Source organism: Glycine soja, chromosome 7 (genome assembly GCF_004193775.1).
Source record: "Glycine soja cultivar W05 chromosome 7, ASM419377v2, whole genome shotgun sequence".
Lineage (NCBI taxonomy): Eukaryota > Viridiplantae > Streptophyta > Magnoliopsida > Fabales > Fabaceae > Glycine > Glycine soja.
The window spans coordinates 12,944,080-12,956,609 of NC_041008.1; positions in this window are offsets into that span (position 1 = coordinate 12,944,080).

Below are 12,530 nucleotides of genomic sequence, written 5' to 3' on the forward strand. Positions count from 1 at the left end.
CATCCTCCAAAGAAGATGAAGTCAAAATATGGCATCAAAGATTTGGACATCTGCACTTAAGAGGCATGAAGAATATCATTGACAAAGGTGCTGTTAGAGGCATTCCCAATCTGAAAATAGAAGAAGGCAGAATTTGTGGTGAATGTCAGATTGGAAAGCAAGTCAAGATGTCCCACCAGAAGCTTCAACATCAGACCACTTCCAGGGTGCTAGAACTTCTTCACATGGACTTGATGGGGCCTATGCAAGTTGAAAGCCTTGGAGGAAAGAGGTATGCCTATGTTGTTGTGGATGATTTCTCCAGATTTACCTGGGTCAACTTTATCAGAGAGAAATCAGACACCTTTGAAGTATTCAAAGAGTTGAGTCTAAGACTTCAAAGAGAAAAAGACTGTGTCATCAAGAGAATTAGGAGTGACCATGGTAGAGAGTTTGAAAACATCAAGTTTACTGAATTCTGCACATCTGAAGGCATCACTCATGAGTTCTCTGCAGCCATCACACCACAACAAAATGGCATAGTTGAAAGGAAAAACAGGACTTTGCAAGAAGCTGCTAGGGTCATGCTTCATGCCAAAGAACTTCCCTATAATTTCTGGGCTGAAGCCATGAACACAGCATGCTATATCCACAACAGAGTCACACTTAGAAGAGGGACTCCAACCACACTGTATGAAATCTGGAAAGGGAGGAAGCCAACTGTCAAGCACTTCCACATCTTTGGAAGTCCATGTTACATTTTGGCAGATAGAGAGCAAAGGAGAAAGATGGATCCCAAGAGTGATGCAGGAATATTCTTGGGATACTCTACAAACAGCAGAGCATATAGAGTATTCAATTCCAGAACCAGAACTGTGATGGAATCCATCAATGTGGTTGTTGATGATCTAACTCCAGCAAGAAAGAAGGATGTCGAAGACGATGTCAGAACATCGGGAGACAATGTAGCAGATACAGCTAAAAGTGCAGAAAATGCAGAAAATGCAGAAAACTCTGATTCTGCTACAGATGAACCAAACATCAATCAACCTGACAAGAGTCCTTCCATTAGAATCCAGAAGATGCACCCCAAGGAGCTGATTATAGGAGATCCAAACAGAGGAGTCACTACAAGATCAAGGGAGTCTGAGATTGTCTCAAATTCATGTTTTGTCTCCAAAACTGAGCCAAAGAATGTGAAAGAGGCACTGACTGATGAGTTCTGGATCAATGCTATGCAAGAAGAATTGGAGCAATTCAAAAGGAATGAAGTCTGGGAGCTAGTTCCTAGACCCAAGGGAACTAATGTGATTGGCACCAAGTGGATCTTCAAGAACAAAACCAATGAAGAAGGTGTTATAACCAGAAACAAGGCCAGACTTGTTGCTCAAGGCTACACTCAGATTGAAGGTGTAGACTTTGATGAAACTTTCGCCCCTGTCGCTAGACTTGAGTCCATCAGACTATTACTTGGTGTAGCTTGCATCCTCAAATTCAAGCTGTATCAGATGGATGTGAAGAGCGCGTTTCTGAATGGATACCTGAATGAAGAAGTCTATGTGGAGCAGCCAAAGGGATTTGCAGATCCAACTCATCCAGATCATGTATACAAGCTCAAGAAGGCTCTCTATGGATTGAAGCAAGCTCCAAGAGCTTGGTATGAAAGGCTAACAAAGTTCCTTACTCAGCAAGGGTATAGGAAGGGAGGAATTGACAAGACTCTCTTTGTTAAACAAGATGCTGAAAACTTGATGATAGCACAGATATATGTTGATGACATTGTGTTTGGAGGGATGTCGAATGAGATGCTTCGACATTTTGTCCAACAGATGCAATCTGAATTTGAGATGAGTCTTGTTGGAGAGCTGACTTATTTTCTGGGACTCCAAGTGAAGCAGATGGAAGACTCCATATTCCTCTCACAAAGCAAGTATGCAAAGAACATTGTCAAGAAGTTTGGGATGGAAAATGCCAGCCATAAAAGAACACCTGCACCTACTCACTTGAAGCTGTCAAAGGATGAAGCTGGCACCAGTGTTGATCAAAGTTTGTACAGAAGCATGATTGGGAGCTTACTATATTTAACAGCAAGCAGACCTGACATCACCTTTGCAGTAGGTGTTTGTGCAAGATATCAAGCCAACCCCAAGATAAGTCACTTGAATCAAGTAAAGAGAATTCTGAAATATGTAAATGGCACCAGTGACTATGGGATTATGTACTGTCATTGTTCAGATTCAATGCTGGTTGGATATTGTGATGCTGATTGGGCTGGTAGTGCAGATGACAGAAAAAGCACTTCTGGTGGAGGTTTCTATTTGGGAAACAATCTTATTGCATGGTTCAGCAAGAAGCAGAACTGTGTGTCCCTATCTACTGCAGAAGCAGAGTATATTGCAGCAGGAAGCAGCTGTTCACAACTAGTTTGGATGAAGCAGATGCTGAAGGAGTACTATGTCGAACAAGATGTCATGACATTGTACTGTGACAACATGAGTGCTATTAATATCTCTAAAAATCCTGTTCAACACAGCAGAACCAAGCACATTGACATTAGACATCACTATATTAGAGATCTTGTTGATGATAAAGTTATCACACTAGAGCATGTTGCCACAGAGGAACAAGTAGCAGATATTTTCACAAAGGCATTGGATGCAAATCAGTTTGAAAAACTGAGGGGCAAGCTGGGCATTTGTCTGCTAGAGGAATTATAGCAGCTACTTCTATCTGAACGTGCTCAAACGTCTCACTCAACATTAATAGCACGTTCACTACTGAGCCAAAACAAATTCAAACTCCGTCCCCCTACCTTCCTCATTCAAACTTACATTTTCGTGGCAATCTCGTTTTCATTCCCCAACACTTCTCAGATATTCACGAAACCACTCCAAAAGCTCTGCTTCTCCATGGCTACCTCACCAAAAGAAACCTCATCCCCTGTTTCACCCTCTGTACCATCATCTCCATCATCCACCAAAACTCCATCAAACCAGGAACAACCCGAATTCAATATCCAACCCATACAAATGATTCCTGGTCCAGGCCCTGTTCCTGAGAAACTGGTCCCTAAAAGACAACAGGGAGTGAAGATTTCTGAAAACCCTAGCTTTGCAACAAGCCCTAGGGAAGTAGACACTGAGATGGATAAGAAGATCCGCAGTCTTGTGAATAGCATTTTGAAAAATGCTTCTGTGCCTGATGCTGATAAAGATGTTCCAACATCTTCCACCCCAAATGCTGAAGTCCTCCCTTCACCCAGTGAAGAGGAATCAACAGAGGAAGAGGATCAAGCCACAGAGGAGACCCCTGCACCAAGGGCACCAGAACCTGCTCCAGGTGACCTCATTGACCTAGAAGAAGTAGAATCTGATGAGGAACCCATTACCAAAAAGTTGGCACCTGGCATTGCAGAAAGATTACAAAGCAGAAAGGGAAAAACCCCCATTACTAGGTCTGGACGTATCAAAACTATTGCACAGAAGAAGAGCACACCAATCACTCCTACCACATCCAGATGGAGCAAAGTTGCAATCCCGTCCAAGAAGAGGAAAGAAATTTCCTCATCTGATTCTGATGATGATGTCGAACTAGATGTTCCCGACATCAAGAGAGCCAAGAAATCAGGGAAAAAGGTGCCTGGAAATGTCCCTGATGCTCCATTGGACAACATTTCATTCCACTCCATTGGCAATGTTGAAAGGTGGAAATTTGTATATCAACGCAGACTTGCTTTAGAAAGAGAACTGGGAAGAGATGCCTTGGATTGCAAGGAGATCATGGACCTCATCAAGGCTGCTGGACTGCTGAAAACTGTCACCAAGTTGGGAGATTGTTATGAATGTCTAGTCAGGGAATTCATTGTCAACATTCCCTCTGACATAACAAACAGAAAGAGTGATGAGTATCAGAAAGTGTTTGTCAGAGGAAAATGTATTAGATTCTCCCCTGCTGTAATCAACAAGTATCTGGGCAGACCAACTGAAGGAGTGGTGGATATTGCTGTTTCTGAGCATCAAATTGCCAAGGAAATCACTGCCAAGCAAGTCCAGCATTGGCCAAAGAAAGGGAAGCTTTCTGCAGGGAAGCTAAGTGTGAAGTATGCAATCCTGCATAGGATTGGGACTGCAAACTGGGTACCCACCAATCATACTTCCACTGTTGCCACAGGTTTGGGTAAATTTCTGTATGCTGTTGGAACCAAGTCCAAATTTAATTTTGGAAACTATATTTTTGATCAAACTATTAAGCATTCAGAATCTTTTGCTGTCAAATTACCCATTGCCTTCCCAACTGTATTGTGTGGCATTATGTTGAGTCATCATCCCAATATTTTAAACAACATTGACTCTGTGAAGAAGAGAGAATCTCCTCTATCCCTGCATTACAAACTGTTTGAGGGGACACATGTCCCAGACATTGTCTCGACATCAGGGAAAGCTGCTGCTTCAGGTGCTGTGTCCAAGGATGATTTGATTGCTGAACTCAAGGACACATGCAAGGTGCTGGAGGCAACCATCAAAGCCAACACAGAGAAGAAAATGGAGCTGGAACGCCTGATCAAAAGACTCTCAGACAATGGCGTTGATGATGGAGAAGCAGCTGAGGAAGAAGAAGATGCAGCAGAGGATACAGAATCAGATGATGATGATTCTGATGCCACCCCATGACCATCAGACCTTTATTTTTTTACTGTTACTAGCTATTGGGGCATGTCCCTTTGAACAATGGATTGCTATTGGTCTGTAATATTTGCACCTTAATTTCATGCATTCTACTTTTGCCAAATTCTGTCTAAAAATGGGGAGTAGTAGGATAGGATATTATGCATGTAGATTATGCAGTAGATTATGCATGTAGGATATTATGCATGATTTATGATTTTGAGGGGGAGTAGTATTTATACTGCTGCTGCTGATGATGATTGATGTAAGCTACTGAAACTAGTAGCTGATAGAAGATGCTGCAGTAAGAGCATGGAGACAGGGGGAGCAGAAAGCTGATGTCACGTGAGATGTCTTGACATCCTGGAAAAGACTTGTAGATTTGCAACTTGCAGAATTTTGCTGTCACCACTACAGAGACTGCTGTGCTTAATTACTCTGATAATGAAAGTTGCTGATCCCACTTGCATGACTGCTCGTACCTGCTCAGGAAGTGTCTAAGTATGTTTTAGACAAAATTTGCCAAAGGGGGAGATTGTTAGTGCTTAGCTTTACTGAGTTTTAAAAGATTGGCTAAAATTTTGTTAAAACATAAGCACTTAGACAATGAAGGAAAGCTGGAGTTGCTGCACATGATGTCTAACATTATGTCAAGGAATCAGATTGGGCTGCACAATGCACAAGGCAAGATAAAATGTCAAATGAAGAATTGAAGCTGCAGGATCCACGATGTCGGATACAATGTCCAGGACATCCTGCCCGAAAATACTGGACACATAAATCTGTTATATCTTTAACAGATTAATGTGCAGTTAGCAACAGATTAGGCGCTATAATCTTTAGGAACGAATTAAAAGATAATTAAAGTTTGAATTACAAACTTGAATAGTTTCGTTCAGGGATTAGAGATTGAAGATAAAAACTAAAAGATAAAACTTTATCTTTTAGATCTTTAAGTGCAAATTTTCAGGAGAATGATAGATCTTATCCAGCGCAAGTTGTTGCAGCCCAGATACGTACACTGCTATATAAACATGAAGGCTGCACGGGTTTTGTACCAAGTCCGAGATTGAAGAGTTATTTTGTGAGTTTTGGGACTTGAGTGTTTTGTGAGCCACCTTGATGTTACCCTGACATCAAGTGTTGGACCTGAGTGTGTAGAGTTGATCTCTATTGTTCAGAGAGCAATCTCTGGTGTGTCTTTGATTTGTTTGTAAACACGGGTGAGTGATTGAGAGGGAGTGAGAGGGGTTCTCTTATCTAAGAGTGGCTCTTAGGTAGAAGTTGCACGGGTAGTGGTTAGGTGAGAAGGTTGTATACAGTGGCTGTTAGATCTTCGAACTAATACTATTTTAGTGGATTTCCTCCCTGGCTTGGTAGCCCCCAGATGTAGGTGACGTTGCACCGAACTGGGTTAACAATCCTCTTGTGTTATTTACTTGTTTAATCTGTTCATACGGTCATATACAATCTGCATGTTCTGAAGCGCGATGTCGTGACATCCTGTACGACATCTGTCCCCAGTATCAGAATTTCAAAACTTCCCCTCTTAGACAACCTCCACATCTTCTCCTTTGTAAAAAGACACTTGTTAGCACTGCCACACCTCTTGGGCTTGAGGTTATTCCTCAAGTAAAGGAGTTGTTGGATGAGGGTTTGGTTCGTAAGAGCTTAAATCCTTGTGCTTTGTTGGTGCCCAAAATAGGTATTATTAGGCACCAAATCCCTACAACAAGTGATATGATGAATTTGTTGAGTGTTGCAACCCTATTTTGTAAAATCAGTCATGCACCCAACGTCTTCATGATTCATGTACATAGGGACTCATTAGGTAGGTTTGTTCTTATTTTTTGTTTTAATACAAACTTAGGTGCTCATATGGGACACCTTAGGTTTGTCGTATTTTTTTGTAGGAATAATCAACATAGAAATACAGAAAAAGGTACGCTTTATTGCATTACATTCCTTAATTTTTTAAATAGTGATCAAGGGGTTCCCACGGACCCTAAGAGAATAAAGGTCATTCCTGATTGGCCCACTCCACCAAATATAAGGGAAATCTAGGGCTGCCATGACTTAACAAACTTTTACAAAAGGTTTGTCCCATATTTTTCTATACGTGTAGCACCACTCATTGAGTTGGTGAGGAACCATGTTCCCACATGGGAAGATGTCCATGAAAGGAGTTTTCAGACCTTACCCTACTTCTTTGTAAATATTAGAATAGGTTTTTTCCTTCTTTTGGGCCTTGTATTTTTGCCATTCTAGTAGTATAGGGTTTTAGCCTTGTATCTCAGGGCATTTTGAGTAGTCTTTGAAGTAAGGACTTTTTTTTTTGTATTTTCATGTGTTTTGTCAAGGAGGTGAGCTTAGTTTTTAGATGGGTGTGTGTAGTTAAGCTCTAGCTTCTAAGGGAAGCTTCTCAAGGAGGTGAGCTTACTTTTTAGATGGGTGTGTGTAGCTAAGCTCTAGCTTCTCAAGGAAGTTTTCTCAAAGAAGCTTCTCAAGGAATTTTTCTTAAGAAAGCTTCTCAAGGAAGCTACCTAGTCTATGAATAGAAGCATGTGTAACACTTGTTGTAACTTTGATGAATGAGAGTCTTGTGAGACACAACTCAAAGTTTAACTTCTCTCCCTTTTTATTCCTTCAATTTCGTGCTCCCCCCTCTCTCTTTCTCTCCCTCTTTCTTTTCCTCCATTGAAGCATCCTCTCCAAGCTTCTTATCCAAGGCTCATCTTGGTGGTGAAGCTCCTTCTTCCATGGCTTATTCCCTAGTGGATGGCGCCGCCTCTTACCTCTTCTCCTTTGTCTTCCACTGCATCTCCATGGTGGAAAATCACCATTAAAGGACCTCATTGAAGCTCCAAGATCCAGCCTCCATAGAAGCTCCACAAGTAAGCTTCCATCATCTGAGCCTCATCGGGCTTTGCTAGTGAAGGTCTTGAACGAAGCTCATGTAGCCCAAGACATCTCCGTAGAAGGCTTTGGAGGAATCGTCAATAACATCACCGCCAACAACTATCTCGCCTTCGCTGAAGAAGAAATCCTTGCCGAGGGGAGAGGGCATAACAGGGCTTTGCATGTGTCAGTCAAATGCATGGACCACGTCGTGGCCAAGGTACTCATCGATAATGGTTCCAGTTTAAATGTAATTCCCAAAAGCACGTTGGAGAAATTGTCGTTTAATGCTTCCCATCTAAAGCCAAGTTCCATGGTGGTTCGTGCCTTCGACGGCACCTGCCGAGAGGTGAGGGGAGAGATCGACCTCCCTGTATAGATGGGCCCACATACCTGTCAGGTTACCTTCCAAGTAATGGATATTAACCCGGCTTACAACTATCTTTTGGGACGCCCGTGGATCCACTCGGTGGGAGTCGTTCCCTCTACACTCCACCAAAAACTGAAGTTTGTAGTAGAGGGGCATTTGGTTATTGTGTCAGGGGAGGAAAACATCTTGGTAAGTTGCCCGACCTCTATGCCATATTGGAAGCCGCGGAGGAGTCACTAGAAACAGCCTTATAATCTTTTGAGGTAGTAAGCATTGCCTCCGTAGATTCCTTCTCTGGGCAACCTTGCCTGTCCGATACAGCAGTGATGGTGGCCCGGGTGATGTTGGGGAAAGGTTATGAACTCGGAATGGGTTTAGGCAGGAACAACGACGGCAGAACCAGCCTAATAAGCACCAGAGGAAACCATGGGAAGTTTGGGTTAGGCTATAAACCCATGCAAGCGGACATAAGGAAAAGTGTCGCAGGAAGGAAGAGCGGAAGCCAAGGTTCGCAATTGGGACAAAAAGTCGAAGGGGGCCCGCCCTGCCACATCAGTAGGAGCTTTATAAGCGAGGGTCTAGGACACGAAGGCCAAGTCGTTGTGATATGTGAGGATGACTCTCCAAGTGGGTCGGATTTGGTACGACCATGCCCTCCTGGTTTCTGACTTGGAAATTGGCGAGTGGAGGAGTGCCCAGACATTTACGAGACAAGCATAATGTAACCCTTTGTTGCTTTTAAACTCTACGGTTGGGCCTAGGCTTTAGAGTTTCCTTTTGTTAAGGCTTTATGTCTTTTGTTCTTGAATTTATAAAAGGCACAAGTATGACTGCACCCATCCGTGAAGAATTGATGGCCCTGCTAAAAAACTACCAAGACATCTTTGCCTGGTCATACCAAGATATGCCCGGTTTAAGTTCAGACATCGTACAACACAGATTACTTCTAAATCCTGAGTGTTCCCCGGTAAAACAAAAGTCGAGGAGGATGAAGCCCGAGACATCCTGGAAAATTAAAGAAGAGGTAAAGAAACAATTTGACGCTGGTTTTTTGGCTGTCGCTCGGTACCCAAAATGGGTTGCCAACATTATACCAATCCCTAAGAAGGATGGGAAGGTATGAATGTGCGTAGATTATCGGGACCTGAATCGGGCCAGTCCCAAGGACAATTTTCCTCTGCCGCACATCGATATCCTCATGGATAATACGGCCAATTTCGCTTTGTTTTCCTTCATGGATGGGTTCTCCGGTTACAATCAGATATAAATGGCGCTGGAGGATATGGAAAAGACTACCTTCGTCACCCTGTGGGGGACGTTCTGTTATAAGGTGATGTCCTTTGGACTCAAGAACGTCGGGGCAACTTAACAACCGGCTATGGTGGCTTTGTTCCACGATATGATGCACCGAGAAATCGAGGTCTATGTGGACGGCATAATTGCCAAGTCTAAAACCGAGGAGGAACACCTTGTCAACTTGTGGAAGTTGTTTGAAAGGCTTAGGAAATATCAATTGAGGTTAAACCCCGCTAAGTGCACCTTCGGGGTCAAGTCAGGGAAATTGCTAGGTTTCATCGTAAGCCAGAAAGGGATAGAGGTGGACCCCGAAAAGGTGAAAGCCATCCTTGATATGTCGGAACCCCGTACCGAGAGGCAGGTTCGAGGTTTCCTGGGACGTTTGAATTACATTGCCAAATTCATATCATAGCTCACTGCTATTTGTGAGCCGTTGTTCAAACTCTTACGCAAAAACCAATCCGTCTACTGGAACGAGGATTGTCAAGAGGCGTTTGGAAGGATCAAACAGTGTCTCATGAGCCCTCCCGTGCTTATGTCGTTGGTACCTGGAAGGCCTCTCATCTTGTATATGACGATTTTGGACGAGTCGATGGGATGTATGTTGGGGCAACATGACGAGTCTGGGAAGAGAGAGCGCGTTGTCTACTACTTAAGTAAGAAGTTCACGGCCTGTGAAATGAACTACTCCCTGCTCGAAAGAATGTGTTGTGCTTTAGTCTGGGTGTCCCACCGTCTAAGACAATACATGCTGAGCCATACCACCTGGTTGATATCCAAGATGGACCCGGTTAAGTACATCTTTGGGAAGCCTACTCTCACAGGGTGGATCGCCCGGTGGCAAGTTTTGCTATCTGAGTTCGATATAGTCTATGTCACCCAAAAAGCGATAAAAGGAAGCGCCTTGGCAGATTATTGGGCTCAGCAGCCTCTCAACGACTATCAACCCATGCATCCCGAGTTCCCGGATGAGGACATCACGGCCTTGTTTGAGGAAAAGCTGGACGAGGACCGGGACAAGTGCATCGTGTGGTTTGATGGAGCGTCAAACATTCTAGGCCATGGCGTTGGGGCAGTATTGGTCTCTCCGGACAATTAATGTATACCTTTCACAGCTAGGCTGGGGTTCGATTGCACCAACAATATGGCTGAGTATGAAGCGTGTGCCCTGGTCGTCCAGGCAGCGATTGACTCCAATGTCAAGCTACTCAAGGTGTACGGGGACTCAGCACTGGTGATTCACCAGCTGAGAGGAGAATGGGAAACTAGAGACCCCAAGCTGATACCCTACCAAGCCTATATCAAGGAATTGGCTGGTTCCTTTGATGTGATCTCCTTCCATCATGTTCCTCAAGAGGAAAATCAAATGGCGGATGCACTTGCCACTTTAGCATCCATGTTCCAGCTAACACCGCACGGGGACCTTCCATACATTGAGTTCTGGTGTCATGGCAAACCTGCACATTGTTGTCAGGTGGAAGAGGAATGAGACGGTAAACCTTGGTATTTCGATATCAAGCGATACGTTCAAAGCAAAGAGTACCCACCGAAGGCTTCCGACAACGACAAAAGGACATTGAGGAGATTGGCGGCCGGCTTCTTCATGAGTGGAAGCATACTGTACAGGAGAAACCATGACATGGTTCTGCTATGCTGCATGAACGCTAAAGAAGCAAAAGACATGCTGGGGGAGGTCCATGAGGGCTCTTTTGGTATGCACGCTAATGGGCACGCCATGGCTAGAAAAATCTTGAGGGCAGGTTACTATTGGCTCACCATGGAGAGCGATTGCTATCTCCATGTGAGGAAATGTCACAAATGCCAGACATTCGCAGACAATGTCAATGCTCCGCCCTTGCCTCTAAATGTCTTGGCCGCGCCGTGGCCGTTTTCCATGTGGGGAATAGACGTGATTGGGGCCATAGAACCCAAAGCTGCAAATGGACATCGTTTCATCCTAGTGGCAATTGATTACTTCACTAAGTGGGTCAAAGTCGCGTCGTACGCTAGCGTCACCAGGAGTGTGGTGGTCAGGTTCATTAAGAGGGAAATCATCTGCCAATACGGTTTGCCGAGGAAGATTATCACAGACAACGGCACCAACTTGAATAACAAGATGATGGGGGAAATGTGCGAGGAGTTTAAAATCCAACATCACAATTCCACGCCCTACCGACCAAAGATGAGCGGAGCCGTGGAAGCAACCAATAAGAATATTAAGAAAATTATTCAGAAGATGATAGTGTCGTACAAAGATTGGCATGAGATGTTCCCTTTTTCCCTGCATGGATACCGAACCTCGGTACGAACTTCTACTGGGGCAACACCGTACTCCTTGGTTTATGGGATGGAAGCGGTGCTCCCGTTTGAGGTAGAGGTCCCTTCCCAAAGGATACTAGCGGAATCGGGCATAGAAGAATCAGAGTGGGCTCAAACACACTACGACCATGAGCCATGAGCCATGGGCGCCTGTATCAACAAAGGATGAAGAACGTGTTCGACAAGAAGGTGCATTCACGCAAGTTCCATGAGGGGGACCTTGTGCTGAAAAAGGTGTCCCACGCTGTTAAAGATAATCGAGGGAAGTGGGCCCCGAACTACGAAGGGCCTTTCGTTGTGAAAAGGGCTTTTTTTGGAGGGGCTCTGGTGCTCACCAATATCGATGGCGAGGAGCTACCTTCACCCGTGAACTCCGATGTTGTCAAGCGATACTACGCTTAGGATCTGGGGCAATTGAGGAAGTCGCTGCATGTTCTTTTATTTTTGTGTATGTCCTTCTTGGTTTCCCCTAGGGATTCTTGTCTGCTGTAATTTCTCATCATAGTCTTTTAAAAGAAAAGAATATGGAATTGAGGTTCTGGTCCTCACTTTGTGTTTCGAACTATGTCCAGAATTTGATAACCTGAGCCTTTTTGCTCAGTCCATGGGATGCCTCAAGCGCTTAATTAAAACTGAACCTGACCAACTTTCGCTAAAAGGATTATTGCATTTGAAAATGCTCATGCATACGCATACACATGCATATTTTGTTATCTTATGACAAGAGCAGAATCGTCTTAGGCAGTGGTCAAATGACGGCCCGAATCGAAAGGCAGAAACCAATCAAGGTAAAACGGTAACGCGACCACAGTTTGCTGCGCCATGTCATTTCCTGCTTTCAGGTACTTAGGGACGGACGCAAGTAGAGGCTAGGATCATGATCGATAGATCATCGGCTCATGCCCAACTCTAGACAAGTGGAAAGCGCAGTTGGGGGATAGCCTAGTATCCTTTAAATTCCCAATAATTATTACTGTTGTGTCAAGTAAATAATGGATGCCTAA